We start from the raw sequence: 14,575 nt of genomic DNA, 5'->3' as shown, positions 1-14,575 counted from the left end.
CGCGCGGGCGAATTTTCATTCGCGCCGCGCCAGCTTTATAAATGTGCGTCGATTTTGGTTACACCCAACGGCAACGAAAGATGAAGCAAAGAAAATCTTACAAGCAAGTCTACGCAAAATCTTACAAGCATTCAGACCCGCCGTGGTGGCTCAGTGGTAGGGCGCTCGTCTACTGAGCCGGAGTTCCCGGGTTCGAACCCGACCGCGGCGGCCTCATTTCACTACAGAGAGTGTACGTTAAAGATCCCCAGGTGGTCGAAATTATTCCGGAGCCCTCCACTACGGCACCTCTTTCTTCCTTTGTTCTCTTGGTCGGATTGGTCGGATCCTCTATCCCTTCCCTTACGGCGCGGTTGGGGTGTCCGCTGAGATGTGAAACACTGCGCCATTTCCTTTCCCCCCAAAACAATTTCAATTTCACTTCGAACATATTCAGCTTCACGTGCCGCCCAAATTTGTCGGTGATGTCCGCAGGTGGTGACCATGCTGTTTTCTTTTGTACAGCGATAGCTCTACCTGACACCTTCCAAGGAATTCAGAAAAAAAAGAAATAGGGAGAGACTAGGGGAGAGGACAGAAATAGGGAGATACTCAATAACTGTCACTCTTAGTGGTTCGAGCTGTGGGAAAAGGAAAGTCATAGAACAAAGAGGCGCCGTAGTGGAGGTCTCCGGAATGATTTCGACCCGTCCCCCTCCTGGGGATTTTTAACGTACGTGCACTGATATGACCTCCTGCATGTTTGTAAACAAACGAGGCGGCGCTGCAGTCGCTAGCGAGCTCGTGGTAGGCAAAAGGGCGGGGAGTGGCGTCGCGGATAGGTGTTGAGTGCGGGTTTTCAAGGCTTGTAGGCGCGTTTCCAGTTTCTGCGAATCAGAGCAATGGTCGATGCTTCCAACTTAGTAATTTGTCGAAGTACACGAGCTCGCGTTGGCCGCGTGTGGCCTATAAAGAGAAATAGTTTGCTACTGTGTATTGTATATATCGTTAGTAGTAAACATGTAGAAAGCGTTCCTGCCGTTTATTTATGCGGTAGGCATTGAAAAAAAAAAACAAGTTTTGACACTCTGCACTAACCGGAATGATTTTACTTTGGGACAATAGTGAGGGGAAGTGCTGGCCTTGTTTCGTCGGTGCAGACATGCGCTCATCGTCTGCTGACATACGTATGTCGCGCTGTGCGAAAAGTGGGGACAGCGTCGTGTCCCTGATCTCCTGTCTCGCTTAGCGCTGTTTTTAGCTGCATGACCACGCACCAGCCAGGCCGACTTGTCCTCTTGTTAAGCTGGTCGATTTGGTGAAAATTTTTTATTTCTAGAATTATTTTCTTTCCTAGCCCTGAATTCGTTTCGTGACGAAAAATTATAGCAAAATATTGAGTACAAATTTATAAATTACGCTTTATAGAAGTGTGGTCCTCAAAAATTGTGAGGTAATTTCTTTGATTTCAGTGCCGCATTTCTTTGACCAAAGCGAAAGCGATGATGCCATAAACGAGGGAATAAACTTTATGGTTCGTTTTCTGACCTCTCACATTTTCTGCGACTGGATCACTCACCTTCGTAATTCGCATGAAAAATCCATTTGCCGCAAACTATTCCTGAGACGTTGAGGAGCGTAATAAATCTCTTGATTTTTTTCCCTACACGTGCAGTACTGTGTTATTTTTTGTAAGAAACGTTTTCATGTAACTATGCATGCATAAGTACTGATCATATAGAAAAAGAACTAATCGCGTCATCGTACAGAACAGGGCTTTATGTACATGCTGGCATAAAAAAACTGTGCACTATCTACTTAATTATTTGAAACCTTGGGGGGACTTGACGACGGTGTTAATTATAATTACCCAGAACTGCACCAGGTATAGCTATAAATAAAAGGAATTACTGAAACTAGCGTAGGAATTTCATATTTGCACCAAGTTTAGTTACATATCGCATGCATGAATAACGAAAACACTTTTCATTGCCGCGTCCCGTCTCAATCTCGCCACATGTCTGTTAGTAGCACGCCTGCGGCTGCTCCTTTGCAAACAAGCTTAGCGATCATGTACTACCTCATGAAACATGACACATTCATGATGCAATGAAAAAGCATATGGCGTTTAGCACACTTAAGGTACGCTATTCTAAGCACACCAACGCGACCGCGCAAGATTGACACAACTTACCAGACTTCTTTCTACTCGAATGAAATAATTACGTCGTCATATCAAGAAACAGTTTCAAGTAAATATTAAATTTCATAAAACGCGCCATTAAAACATGGTGTGCTATTAACAAAAAAACGCATTCCTTGGGGGCGAGTGAACCTGTCGGGGCCCGTGCACTCCGGCTCAAGGTGGTAAGTACGTGTGCAGCTGCATATGTCTTTTTTTTTGTTGAGCAATAATCAGCCTACTATCCTGAAGTTCAGGTGAATGAACGCAGTAATTTGCATGCTATTAAGTGCATTGAGTGGCAGTGCCGATCGACTCCCAGACTTCGCGCTTTACTTCCCAGCCAACCAAGTTATGTCCAGTGGATATTCATATAATATCCTCCACAAGATATCAGATGTCCATGTGATGTTCACAAATGCTCATATTACATCCATGTAATGTCCATACAATGTTCATTTTGATTATAGTGGATGTCCATATAATGCTCATATTATGCCCACATGTGACGATTCCTAGACATTCAGAGGATGTTAACCAGATATTCTGCCAATCTATTTTCAGGTTGGGGGCTGGATGCTGTACCATTTATTTTGTGCGCTGTACAGCTTACAACAAAACAAATATGATGCATGATATGACAGAGAGATACAAAGCAAAAACCAAGAGTTGCTCATTACACAGGAAACTTCAATATTTTGTACATGATCTGGGAATAATATTTCAAATAACAGGTGCATTATGAGAAAATTACACACTGGGCTCTGACCAATGCAATAACATAAACATGCCACAAAGAAGTGTCATTTTCTGGTATGCAAGTTACTTGAAGTGTCATTTCCAGTATGTGCAAGATAGAACATTCATGTGTAGTGAAGTCCTTAGTTTGTGCTCTCTGTGACTTTGTGATCTTTCATCATACTCATTCTGTTCTTGTAAGCTGTACAGCGCATAAAATAACAAAGGGTAATCAAACAGCTGCAGTTCTCGTTTCTTCAGAATATTGCACCTCGAGGCAGTACGCAGGCAAGGAATATGCACAGCACAGGCTTCGAGTACAGAAGAACGTCAAGGAATTCAATCACTTGTTTTGCCCTCAGCCATATTTTATTGCCCAGTAGCCATAATGATCAGCGTCTGTTGCTGTCCATTCTTTTACTCCAGGTCCTCGGAGGCCTGTGAATATAACAGTGCATTGTGTTGAACAGTAGTAATGACACAGCAGGAAATATGGACAAAAAACGGGTGCACAAGATAATGCAAAAGCTAATGTTTCATCCAACTGGCTTTGTACCTTTTCTGAAAAGTAATGAGGAAAAAGCATGCGGTAGAAGCCAAGTACACAAACATGCATCCACTATAACCTCTAGCCTTACCAGAGGTAAGACTAAATCCAGACAGGGGTTTTAGAGTAAAAAGATCACATGCAATAGCCTGAATGCTTAACATGAAGAAAGAAACCCAAGCCTCAGCAAACACAAGGATGACAACCAAGAATTTCAAGTACATATATGCAACCATACTTTTGCAATGAAGTTAGAATGTGCACAGCAATAGTGAATAATGTTGGCTGGCGACTGCATTCGAATAAAACTCAAGAATGAAGTGGCAAATGCCTTCTCAAAGCAGGCCCTCCATCCACTAGCATCAACAGTCTCATGACATGGGTGTTACCCCATTTGCACCAGCTAGTGTGACGTCGTAGATGAAAGGGGATTAACCACTATGGCATGATAATCGATCACCGCCTTTGGATGGAGCAACATCTGTCGCTTTGTTCTTAATCCGTATCCAAAAATACTGCAGTGGGACAGTGGTGAAAATGAAAGAAGGCTTTCAGCAGGAATGAGCATGCGTATATCACCATACTGGGTGACATATGCTGACTTCATGAGTGTGGTTGGTGCATGCAAGTATGAAGTAGCAGGTATAACAAAGTGCGATCAGAGCCAATTGTGGTGTATTGAAAAAGACAAAAGACACCTTATGGCAAAGAGTGAGGGAGGATATTTGGTTTCTTCATGTCTATGATGTTTGCAGTAAGCAGGCAGGATGAAATGCATTGAGCAGGTGTGCACATTCTTGAGGGAATTTATAAGGAGACCAGCCATGGCCCACATAGGACAAGGATATCGTAGATTAAGCCAGATATAGGTAGGCCTTTTCAGTTTCACTGGAAAAATTATGCAATAAATGCAGCAGCATGCAGCTAGATTTTCATGTTAGGTAGTCAATATTAGACTTCCATGAATTTTTGTTAAAGGTTGTAATATCTGTCAAAGTACTTGTATGCTAGGGAGAAGTCAAGGTGACTATATTTTGAAAATAATAGGGACAGGGTGACTGGTTATGAGAAATGCTCAAATTTATAAAGTAAAGCTCCATACTCTAGCGAAACCATTACACAGTGTTATTAAATTTAGTCCAAAGTGATGCAATGTTAGAACTATCAGAACAACTAGCAGCAAGAAATAGAACTAGAAACAACACTGAATGAACTGCTAATGCAGGTCAGAAACAATAAACATGCTAAAGCACATTATTGACGCATGCCTGAAAGGGTGGGAAAACCATGAGCTGGTTGCATTAGCAGTCATATGTTGTGTAGTTAAAAAGGAAGTCCGTGATCCTGTAGAGAACCAAGTAGTCAATGTTGTGGTGCCTTAGTTTTATTACAGAAACCTGGAGCTTAACAGTGAGAAATGTCTTGAAGACATCTAAGAACAAAGCTCTTTCCAAACCCAGAAGCTCTAAATGTATGTTAATCATTGTAGAACATTAGAAATTGTTTTTCACGAAATAATTTACGGAATCGAAGTTGGGACAAGTGGGAAAACAGGTTTAAATGAAGCGAGTCAATGAGGCCAAAGAAAAGTGATTGATTGAATTTTTTGTGTGTTATGTGAGGAAGAAAGGCACGGCAGTAGTTGGTAATTGGCCTGTAATTAATGACGAACTAGAAAATATTCGGTGAAAGCTATTTGCTTTCCGTAGTCATGACTATAACTACCTAAAAATGAAGTATGAAAAACAGTTTCATACCAGCTGTTTGTCTTCATGACGCAAAATGCATCTACTGAGTGGCAAGATGCGTGAGGCTATTGTTTCTCTGAACATGTTCTACAAAACATCTGAAATGGAACAGCAAAGAAAAATAGTCATGCCCTGCTGCATTATACGAGGTTTACAACCAGCAACTCTCATTGTATACATAAGATGTAAACCCTTGCTGGGGCACACAATCAGTAGCAAGAATTTTCACAGCACAACTTTCATTCTACGCACTGTAATAAAAAAGAAAATTTTAGAAAAAGCAGTCAAAGCCACGAGCTGAAACAAAAAGTATTCAGTAGCCAATTATCTTGAAATGTGCTACTGAAATAAAAGGAAATTACAAGAAGCGAGAATAGACCAAGTTCCCACAAAAGTTTAAAAGCACAAAGATGAAAAAAAAAACAATTCCGGGTACAAAAAATGCAGAGTTAGACACAAGGGCTTGACTAAACGAAGGCAGATAAGAGTGTATTTAGCGCTGTTAGCAAATTTTACAGCAACACAAGATCTGCAAAAACTCTGTCTTCTTGAGCCGACGGAGAAAGGAAACTGTCCCCTCCCCACCCTTTCCCCTGTAGTAAAGGCCATAGCATGCCGGACGGCCGGAATATGCAGTGGAATGTGGGCCATCAAAGTGCAGGCTATTCCAACAATTGTTAGAGGGCACAGCTAACTGCCAACAACTTTGCCTTACAACTGAGCACTGAAGTATCATACGTGCAGGCTGTTAAGGCAGAGAAGTGGCACAGAGCGCAGCCATTCCCGCAAAACTACTTCGGGGACAAATCGAGCCCCAACTAAACACCACAGATTTTAAATCCATGTCTGCACTCCATGAACTGATAAACCGGGTGATGAAATTGCCAGCATGAAAATTGCACAATGCCACAAACGAACACTAATACCCGTGTTACACGGGCGTTTTCAACGGCTGTTCAGTTGAGCCTCAGTTGAGGATCTCAACTGCCGTTGAACTCAACTGGAATCGCTTGCTGTTACACGAGCACTTCGCGTTCAGTTCAGTTCAACGTTTAAAGAGATCTAAAAACGTTGGTTCAGTTAGCCCTCTAACCACGTGACCTCGCAACTAGAGCCAACTAAAAATATAAAAAAGCAGTGCATGCATTTTTTTATTGTTGTAAATGACCGCAGTGTATATATTCTTTTATAGTTACAATTATTTTTGCGTATTTTTTGGTTTGGTGTAGAAATTTGCGCGACGATGTCGATTGGTAGCCAAGACTATCCGATGTGTGGGCCGGTTTGTTGGTCGTCGTTTTCTTTGTGACGCTTCTTGCAATCCATCGTGTGCCGGCCCATCCATCGTCGAAAGCTGCCTTTTTATAACGTGTCTACTTCGAAGCATTTTATTGCTGCGGTGCGCTTGCTCGCTTCGGCTCTGTGACGCACGCCAACCGGCTATGTTGGAATATCAGCGCGATCGTAATCGCCACGATGAGCTGTGCCTTCTGCTGGTGCAGCAGCAGGCTTTTCTTGCTTCCAAAAGATGTGAGTTGCACGCACAGCTACTGAAGAATTTCACCATAAAAAGGAAGAGGCAAGCGGCGGAGAAGCGGTGCCGCTTCCTCATGGCATGCGCATTAGATATGTGCGCGGAGCCACGACTGTGGTCGCTTCATCGACCCCCGTCCTGGTATGACACTACAGTGCCAACGCTCTCGGACCAAGATTTTAAGGCGAACTTTAGAGTAACGAGGCAAACGTTCGCCTATATTGTAAGCTACTGCAGGCGGCTTCAGCGAGTAGACACTAACATGAGGAGGGCTATCCCCTTGGAGAAACGCGTTGCTCTGTCCCTGTATAGGCTCGCTACTTCGGGTGAAGAAAGAACCGTGGCAAATCTTTTCGAAGTGAGCCGCCCTTCCGTGAATGTAATCTTTAGGGAATTTTGTGACGTTGCTGTGGACGAACTAAAGCCTTTGGTGATGAAGATGCCCACAAGAAACGAGATAGAAGACCACGTCAGACAATTCACAGCCGTGACTGGGTTCCCACAAGGGTTCGGTGCCCTCGACGGGTGCCACATCAAAGTTTCACCGCCCAAAGAAAATGCCCAAGATTACTTTAACTATAAGGGGTGGTATAGTATAATCTTGCTGGCACTTGTTGACCACGCATACAAGTTTATGCATACGATTGTGGGATCACCTGGTAAAAACCATGATTCCAGTGTTTATGACTGCACTGTGATACCAAAGTTAGCTGAGGCAGGCTACTTTTCGGTGCCAAGGAAGGTCATTGCAGGAGAAGAGGTTGGAGCCATCATATTGTGCGATCAAGCTTTTCCCCTACTGCCTCATCTAATGAAGCCGTACCCTCACCGTCAAACAGGAGATGAAGCTGTGAACGCCTTTAATTACACGTTGTCAAAGGCAAGGCGTGTTGTAGAAAATGCTTTCGGAAGGTTGAAGGCAAGATTCAGAATTTTGAAGGGGCTAGAATGTGATATTTGCCATGCCAATCGTATTGTGCTAGCGTGCTGTACTATTCATAACATTTGTGAGCAAATGCGAGATGAGTGCGACAGCCACTGGAGTGAAGAAGTTGGCAATCAGCTTCAACAGCCAGTGAGCATTAGCAGCGCTGCAAGTGTGTCCGCAGAGAGAGTCCGAAGCGCTCTGGCAAGGCATCTCCTGACCATGAATGTGTAAGTTTCACCACTCTCCAGTCTGGAATCATTTCAGACCTTATAAAATTTAAATAATGACAGGTGAATGTGTGCAGGAAAAACTGTTTTATGTTGCTGCACAGTAATAGAATGACAGCCGCATATGTCTGTTGAAGAAAGCCTGTGCTTTTGGAAGCGAAAAAAGAAAACAAGACTCGCTCAGTAAGGTGTGGGTGTGGGCTAGTTTGTAATACATTGTAAGACGAAAAGCGCGAAAAAACACACGGATGCAAGAAAAACGAAGGACAAGTGCTTGTCCTTCGTCTTTCTTGCGTCCGTGTGTTTTTTCGCGCTTTTCGTCTTACTTGCTCACACCTTCACATTTTATTAAACTCCATTATTGAAATATTTAGATATGACATTAAGAATCCCTTTCTGTATCTCATTAGCTTCTTTTTGCAAACGGTTTGCCTTTCTTGCAATTTTCAGTTCCTCTTGAGAAAGCAGGGCTGCTCTTTTTGACTCTGCTTCGTAAGCATTCATAAGTCGGTCGAATGCTGAACTCTTTTTCCTTTTCTCCCCTCGAGAAGTGCATCTAAAGTTTCCTGTTGCTGCAGGCCCATCTGATCTGCTGCATCCTGACGATGGGCTCCCACTTCCGAAGACCTCCTCCTCTGTGCCCAGTGCAGTTGCGTCTACAGCCTCTTCTGGTGAAGAAGCTACCACTTCCGCACCTGCTGACATTTCAGTGACCACCTCCAGCTGAAAGAAAAGAGGAACATTTACATAAGTAACCCCAGTACACTTCCTTGTACTGTTATGTGCCGAGCTTAAAACTTTCATTTGCTTTTAACTTGTTTCATGGCCGAATTTTACATTCGTGAATAAAGGAAATGGTACTTCTAGAAACTTGTACCTTCACCAACACATCATTAATGGCCGACTTTTTTTGGACTCTTGCTATCTGTACTTGTTGAATTAGCTAATATTTTGCAGACAATTTTTGTTGTTGACCTTACTACCATACGGGGTGCGGTGTCATACAGCAAGACAACTATACCGATAAGACTCAAATGTGCAATAAAGTGATCTGCTTTGACATCATGCATGATGTATTTATTACTGCCAAGGTAACATTCTGCACTATATGGCTGCAATTTTGCAAGACAAACTGTTCATTTGATTCAAAATCATACATTCCAGTCTTGACTTCAGAGAACGTATCTCAACTGACCCACCTGGAAACTTTCTTCTAAAAGGCTTCCATCATTGCAAGGCAACGTTCCCAAAAATCGGTGCAGGCGGTAAAAGTAAGGCCACAGGATGGCACCAGACCCAGTTGAGCATCTCACACGCTTCCTGTACATAAAGAGAAGCATAAACAGCAATTTTATAATTGTGGCAACATTTCTTACCATTAAAGGTATTCAGTCGCAACGTATGGAATTGTGAGGCTCTCTTGGTGCACCACTAAAAATAATTTCTTTTTTCAATGCAAGCAAATGCCGGAACAATTGCAGAAAATTGTTTCATTTGAAGTCGACAATCACTCAGTAAATGAACACTTCTGTTTCCCACATTCTGGGTACACTCCACCGTTTCAATAGCCATTTCCGATGATCCCTAAGATTATCTGGAACTTATTTGTTCTGGAATTCCATCCCTCCACTTACCCACACGTTTTATTTTTGTGCGTGGGCGCTCTGCCAAGCCGAGTGTAATCTAGTTATTCCTTTTGATCAACACTCTCGGTACTACCAACAAAGCTTCCTGTACCGTGGAAATGCAAGCGATAGAGGTTACAGTAGAGCTGCAGATAGTATTGTGCCAAGCTGAAATTGCAATCGCACATATAGCAATCTGCAATACAGTGCCACTGATCTTGCTAGCTGCCAAGTAAACATTGTCATTCTGCATGTTCCTGTCTGTCCAAGCCGGGTGACAAACGCTTTTAGGCAGCAAAGTTCGTACTGAATTATAATAACGCAGCCACTTACCTGTACTGCTGATTCAGATTCTCCAGTTTCTGCCGCACCTGCTTGACTGTTACGCAGTAACACGTGCTGGCGATTAGTTCATTGAATCGCACGGTCATTTCAGCATATAAAGATGCATTATGTTTCTGCGATCGCCGCTGGGGAAGGTAATCTTCCCATAAATCAATCAAAAGGTTCGTCATCGCTTCCGTCCATACGAAGCGCTTGGCCACGACGGGGCCACGCTGCGCTGCTGCCAAACTTTCTTCAAGAAGTACTTTGATTTGGGCTAGTTGGTTCATATCTTGAAAGAAGTTAGGACGGCGCTAAAACGACAAAGACAAAGAGGCACGAACACAACAGGACGGGCGCCCGTCCTGTTGTGTTCGTGCCTCTTTGTCTTTGTCGTTTTAGCGCCGTCCTAACTTCTTTAAAAAAAAACTTTCTTCGGTGGCTTCCATGCTGCTGCCCACGTGCTGCTACAACTGCTACTGCGCCGCTCACACGGTTCACACTTCGCGCGGCAGTCGGACAGTCACGTGATCACGCCTTCAGTCACGTGATCACGCGACAAAACTTTTAACTAAGTAAACCTCTTTGTTGTTTTGTTTTATTTTTATACGTTTGTTTAATGCATCTCAAGTTTTATTTGTCTTGTTTATTTAGTTTTATGCTTTTCTTATGCCGCTGCACACTGAGCCAAGACAATCCATTAAGGGGGCAAGTTTTTCGGCCCATTGGTCGCCATCTTGTCAGTTGGCCGTTCAACTGGGGTCCCCGATCTCAGTCGAACTCAACTGCCGTTGAGATTTCAACGGCAGTTAGCACTGCCGTGTAACACCGCTAACTGCCGTTCAGTTCAACTGAGGCTCAACTGAACTGCCGTTGAAAACGCCCGTGTAACAGGGGTATTACACTGTGTTTGACAGAACAGTGTCATAAACACACCATTATTGCTGTTATCCGCGTAATCCTCGAGTACTTCCACCAGTGAGGGCTCAGGACTGTACAACATGCACAACAAGCTTGCCGCCACAGCGAAGAAAATGTGAACTCGCGAAACAACAAATAAAAACTTGCGAAGAAACGCTGAAAGAAATCATGAAAACGTTGCGGCCGCCGCAACAAAACTGGTAATGGCGCTTGGATTGGATTGGATGTGAAGCTAGCGTCGCGGCTAATGACGGTGCCCATGGCCGTTAGGCTGCCCAGTGTCAAGAGAGTTCTAATTATTGTTCTGGTTTTGAAATCGCGGCGTTTGTGGCTGTCGGTCTAACTTGAGCAATTTCTTTAAATAATCATACCGTACATGCATTCGCACGCATAAAATAAAATCAGGGCGTGCAATAGTCGACTGCTTGAAATAATTAGTTCCTGAAAATGTAAGACTGCGAAAGCAGGAATGATTAAAATCTAAAGGTAGCATAATTTCAGCATGTTCATGCCTTCCAAAACAATAATATCTAGTTCTGGTAAGTTGTTAGCACATTTCCAAAATTTTCAATGTGCTGAAAGAACATCATGCATATTCGAATATCCTCTGAATATCCACTAACTGATATCTGAATCCAATAGTCACCTCAACTTGCAGAGGATATCGATACATGGACATTGGACGTTAGGACCATTTGTGGATATCCTCTGCATATTCGTGGTTTACTGGGTACCGTGGCCCAATGCCTGTTAGCCAGTTTCCGAATGCGGCATTTATGCGCGAGAAACCTATCGAGGCAAATTTAATATTTTTTATGCTACTACGCGGATCCAGCAGTGACGCAGCTGGTCAATATATGCTGCTTCTGCAGTGCACAGGCTTGAAGCAGCCGCCGGTAGCTGCGGCAGCTGCAGTAGGCACGGGCAGGCGGAACCTGTCTTGCCTACCATGCGAAAGTCGCTGCTAACATCAGTGCCACCGCATCTTCGTGACGTCGCGGGGTGAAGGAGGTCCATAGCGCACAGCACACGGCCGCCTTTTTGCGTTTCGCGCCCATCAAGAACTAGAGCATCATTTTCGTAAAAAGCAAAAGAGCGCAGGCGAAGCCCTCAGTATCCTGCACCTTGTAGACCAGGACGAGCTGATCTTTCAGTGCGCCTCCGATAGCCAGTAACGGGAGGAGTGGGGTTCACGAGATGGGGACGAAGGAATGGGGCAGGATGAGAGGACAGTGCTTTAAATTGGCACAGGGAGCAGTGTAGTTGGAACAGGGAGAGAAGGGCAGATGTAATAAAGGACTTTGAATAAGTATGTGCGCTTGGGTAAAGTTGAGGTGGATGGGCCTGCGGTAGGTGTTGGAATGAAATTTCGAGTTGCTAATAGTGTTTTGTAACTGTGCGTTTTGTAGGTTGACGTCTCGCGCGAAATTTCAGGGGTTGAGATGCGAAAATCGCGGGCTAGCTGGTGAGCCAGCACATTTCCAGCGGTCCCTATATGACCATGGACCCACCGTATGGTGTTTGAGGACGGAGTCAGAAAGTTCAGAACTTCATCCCGATCTTCCTCAGCCCAGCAGCCCGGCAGAATCAGCCCGGCATCCGTTAAAAACTTCAAGATCGCAGTTTCTTAAGCTATACAATCCCAAAAATTGCTCTCGAATGCAAACCTTGGTTCCTGCCTTGTTAATGAACCTAATGCATATAGACAGCTCTGTCCCAGCAATATCTGCAGCTTCGTCCGCATAGAGGGAAAAAGCAAACGCTGTTAGCTTCGGCTACTATGTGCTCTCTCAGGATGTCGCTACAGATTGTGATGATCTCATTCTGAACGCGGACGGAAGTGTAATTAGCACTGCCAGCAGAAGAAGCGAAGTCTTCCTGAAGTCGAGTATCTCAATCTTCTATCCGAAAGTCAAGGAGATCATTGAGACTTCACTGTCAGACTCCTTCCCGCGAATTGGCAAGTCATGCGCTGCGCAAAAGATAATGGTGGAAACTATAGGAAATAGTTTTTCGCGGTTCCTTTGAACTTGCTTGTGTAGTGCTCTGCTCAGCTGCTGTAGAATGGGTATAGCTGCTTGCCAGTCAACACATCCATAAAATTCTGCGATGCAGCCATTGCCTCCTGGATGCCATTGAGATTTTACGCGATCTCTGCACGCCCCGTGCATTTTTTTTGCAGTTACTGAAGCGCGCACAATAAAACTGCCTTGAGTACCCCGGTGAACATTCGAATGAAGAGTACATTTAATTTCTTAAACTCGTATGTAACATTTGGCGATCATAGGTTAGTAAGAAGGCGTAACTTCAACAGTCCGGGGTGCCTGTGAGTTTAGCTTTGCCTACAAAAGAGGATGGAGAACCCAGTAAAAAACAAACATTGTAACCAATTGGATTTCCAATTGGTTCCAATTGGATAGTCCAAATGGACGAACCAATTGGACCAACTGGGATTCCAAATGGTGAGCCCAATTGGTCTTACCCATTGTATTCAATTGGTCAGCCCAGCTGCAGCCACTGTATCCATATATGAATGTCTTGAATGTCTGCATACTTGATACACAAGGCAGAACTAATCTGGTTCTTATAAGAGCTCTTCATCTGTTCCTTCGTGCTGGTGGACAAGCGGTGAATGGCTTTGCTGCATTCCGTCTTTGTTTTGGTGCGATCCATTAGGCTCTTTAAAATCCTCCACGTTTTAGCCGTGCTCAACGTGCCGTTAAGTGAGTTGCTGAATTGCTCCCAATTTTGTCTTGCTAGCTGCATCGCGTATTCCTCCGCCTTTGCTGTAATTTCGGCGATCCTCTTCTTTAACTTCCTATTCCACTTTTGCTCTTTCCATCTTTTCATGAGGCCTCGTCTTGCCTCCCACATCTTAATTAGTCTCGAATCTACCTCTGGTGTAGTCTCTAATCTATCTATTTCCTGTGTATACAGCTCTTGCGCTTGACTTAGCTGTTGGGTCCATTCCTCGATTGAGGTGATCTCCCCTTTGATCTGTTTACATTTCTTGCGGAAATTATCCCAATCCGTGATTTCGGCGGTGCCAATTTTTCTTTTGACATGCTTGGCCTCTACCGTGGTCTTGATTATGTGGTGATCGCTGCCCAGGTTCTCTAAGAGATTTGTCCACTCCGCCTGCTTTCCTCGGACGAAGGTCAAGTCTGGGCATGTGTCTACACTGACGCTATTTCCGATGCGGGTGGGTTGATTTTCGTCTGTGAGGAGGGTGCACCCTATGAGCTCCGCTGCTTCGTTTACTCTTACACCTTTCCTTTCTCCAATTTGGTACCCCCACTTTGGATCCCTCGCATTGAAGTCTCCAGCTATGATGAGGATGTTATCCTTAGCCATCTTGCTTATCCTTTTGAAGAGTTTGCTGAAATCTCCATCCTTCTGCCTTGAGGGGCTGTATAAGTTTACGACGAAGGTGCCCTTTGCCTTCAGCTTGCGTTTCGGTATTACTTCTGTTATCATGTGTTCGATTTTTGCGTCCGGAATCTCTCCGTGATCTATTGTAATTAGCTCCTTATTAATGAGGGTTGCTATTCTGCCATTCTCTTCGCATTTGTAACCCTTGAGTGCCGGTGTAGTTTTTATTTCCTGCAGTAGGATTAAATCTGGCGGCGTTCCCTGTGTATAAATGAATTGCTGCAGGAGTCCTTGTTTCTTTTTGAAGCCTCTACAGTTCCACTGCCAAACATTTAATTGGTTTTGTCCAGCCAGGATAGTTCGTTGGGGGTGTTGCTTAAAGCAGTCAGACAAACCCGCGTCCTATCAAGAGAGCTATAAAGGCAGAGAAAACTCGGAGCTAGACAGGCC

The 14,575-nt window shown here is 44.1% G+C and overlaps 1 long non-coding RNA gene across 1 annotated transcript; it reads right to left on the bottom strand.

Moving 5' to 3' along the window:
* Positions 1-3,255: 3,255 nt before the first annotated feature.
* On the bottom strand, positions 3,256-10,973 carry LOC144106344 (uncharacterized). Its single transcript, XR_013308977.1, has 3 exons — positions 10,769-10,973; positions 5,204-5,292; positions 3,256-3,337 (listed from the first exon to the last, which is right to left on the bottom strand). It is a non-coding gene; the product is annotated as an uncharacterized LOC144106344 (long non-coding RNA).
* Positions 10,974-14,575: the final 3,602 nt, after the last annotated feature.

The sequence above is a fragment of the Amblyomma americanum genome, chromosome 10, assembly GCF_052857255.1.
Source record: "Amblyomma americanum isolate KBUSLIRL-KWMA chromosome 10, ASM5285725v1, whole genome shotgun sequence".
NCBI classification, from domain to species: Eukaryota; Metazoa; Arthropoda; class Arachnida; order Ixodida; family Ixodidae; genus Amblyomma; species Amblyomma americanum.
The sequence above is the reverse complement of the archived record's forward strand: the minus strand, read 5'-3'. Positions and strand labels throughout refer to the sequence as shown.